The sequence below is a fragment of the Coccinella septempunctata genome, chromosome 8 (assembly GCF_907165205.1).
Source record: "Coccinella septempunctata chromosome 8, icCocSept1.1, whole genome shotgun sequence".
Lineage (NCBI taxonomy): Eukaryota > Metazoa > Arthropoda > Insecta > Coleoptera > Coccinellidae > Coccinella > Coccinella septempunctata.
The window spans coordinates 10,062,559-10,065,237 of NC_058196.1; the positions used below are offsets into that span (position 1 = coordinate 10,062,559).

At 33.0% G+C, this 2,679-nt stretch overlaps 1 long non-coding RNA gene across 1 annotated transcript; it reads right to left on the reverse strand.

Annotated features, from left to right (window-relative positions):
* Positions 1-223: 223 nt before the first annotated feature.
* LOC123318496 lies at positions 224-1,527 on the reverse strand. The gene is made up of 3 exons (XR_006538301.1): positions 981-1,527; positions 620-918; positions 224-373 (listed from the first exon to the last, which is right to left on the reverse strand). It is a non-coding gene; the product is annotated as an uncharacterized LOC123318496 (long non-coding RNA).
* Positions 1,528-2,679: the final 1,152 nt, after the last annotated feature.

The window sequence follows — 2,679 nt, forward strand, 5'->3', positions numbered from 1 at the left end:
TTCGGGCCTACGGCCCTCGCACTTACTGATACGCGAATATGGCGTATCACACATAACTCACAGCGTTCGATATATACAGGCATTGTCGCAAATTTCACGAAAGAAAACAAATAATCTCATACACTGCTCAAAAATTGGCAAAAATCAGTTATATTCAGTTGTACAGAAGCCTTATAATGGAGATTCCATGCATTCAGTTCATCTGAAGTTCTTTCTCTACGATGAAACAAAAAACTAACCTGAAATGAGAATAACTGGACAAAAGTCTATAAAAGTAGAATTTTAACGCAAAAAACACACCCTGCCATTGTATTCCAATAATCATTGTATCATTCCACTCCAATAAGTTAGTCGAAAACATTTTTCCTTCCATCTGGAATGATTAAATACAATAATCCTCGTACAATAATCAAAAAGCTTAAAAATTGGCCAAAATCTGTTATATGGAATGGGAAAGAAGCCTAATTATAAAAATTTCAAGCATTATAACGTTTAATTCTGTTTATTTTGAACAAAGACCTACACGGTCCCTCTCTCTACGATAATAGCAAAAATCTTACCCTAAATGGTAGAACTTGACAAATGTCTATAAATATAGAATTTTAACGCAAAAACTCACTCATAGATTGTGTTTCAATAATCATTATATCATTCCAACTGAATAACTTATCTCAAAACATATTTTTCCATAAATCAAGCCTAAGAAAATCATCTCCGTACACTACCCAATTGCTTGAAAGTTGTCAGAAATCTGCTGTGGTCAGTTGAAAACAATCGAAATAGATCATTTGCTTCACATAAAAACTCTCCTGAACGAACTGCTCAAGAAACTTACTCTGAAGAACATTTTTTTTTACCAAATAACACCGTCCGAGAGATGATATTATACATTTCTTGATCTGATAAATTTATATATGCCTGAAAATAAATTTCAATTATAAAATATAGAATCTCCTGGTCGATTTTCTGTGCAGACTCACCCCCAAGAACCGTTTGTTATCTAGAAATTCTTATGTTCATACACCAAGATCAAGGATGTTTCTCATTCTGTGAGTTTGCATGTATTTTAATCTGAAGTACATTCTGTAACCTTGACTCATGGATCATATACTTCAAATAGAAACTCTTCTGAACCAATTGCTTAGAAGCTCACCCCTGAAGAAGCTTTTTTTATTTAAATTGAGACTTTCCGATAGATGATATTTGACATTTATGAATTTCATACATTTCTTGATATAATGAATTTATATGTGCCTGAAAAATAAGTATTATTAGTGACAAAATAAACAATCTGTTAATACATCCGATTTTGATACAGATTCACGTCCGAGAACTGTTTTTCATATCTGGAAATTCAATATTAACCTAACTTTCCGATTATGGGAAAAAATTCAATTGTGATGTGAGCTTCGAAGTGCCATCGTACAGAGAGAAATGTAGTAAATATATCCTATGATATATCCTTTAATTTCAATAATAATTGAATAAACCTTAAAAATTTGCATCAATTTTTTCACGGTCTGTCAACAGTAACACTATTATCGTAGAGAGAGGGACCCTGTAGGTTTTTGTTCAAAATACACAGAATTAAACGTTATAATGCTTGAAATTTTTATAATTAGGCTCCTTTCCCATTCCATATAACAGATTTTGGCCAATTGTTAAGCTTTTTGATTATTGTACGAGGATTATTGTATTTAATCATTCCAGATGGAAGGAAAAATGTTTTCGAATAACTTATTTGAGTGGAATGATATAATTATTATTGGAATACAATGGCAGGGTGTGTTTTTTGCGTTAAAATTCTACTTTTATAGACTTTTGGCCAGTTATTCTCATTTCAGATTAGTGTTTTGTTTCATCGTAGAGAAAAAACTTTGTAAGTTTCTATTCAAGATGAACTGAATGCATGGAATCTCCGTTATAAGGCTTCTGTACAACTGAATATAACTGATTTTCGCCAATTTTTGAGCAGTGTATGAGATTATTTGTTTTCTTTCGTGAAATTTGCGACAATGCCTGTAGATAGTTTTCGAAATTGATCCAACAGTTTTCGAGGAATTGATATCACACTTTGCCGAATTGACCACTGGAATCTCAATCCCTATCTGAACTATCGACCTGAAATTCAACATGTGCATCTCAATCCGAAAACTATGAGCAGTTTCAAGATTTGGTTCGAATTGATCCAATAGTTCTTTAGGAATTGAAATGATATTTTGTCGACTCGACTTCTGAAATCTCCATTCCATTTAGGACTATCGATCTGAAATTCAACATGTGCATCTCATTTCGAAAACTATGTGCAGTTTCACGATTTGGGTCGAATTGGTTCAAGAGTTTTTGAGGAATTGATATCACACTTTGCCGAATAGACCACTGAAATCTCAATTCCTATCAGAACTATCGAACTGAAATTCAACATATGCATCTCATTTCGAAAACTATGTTCAGTTTCAAGATTTGGTTCGAATTGATCCAACAGTTTTCGAGGAATTGATATCACAATTTGCCGAATAGACCACTAGAATCTCAATTCCTATCTGCACTATCGAACTGAAATTCAACATGTGCATCTCAATTCGAAAACTATGTGCAGTTTCAAGATTTGGTTCGAATCGATAGAATAGTTCCTTCGGAATTGAAATGATATTCTGCCGAATCGACTGCTGAAATCTT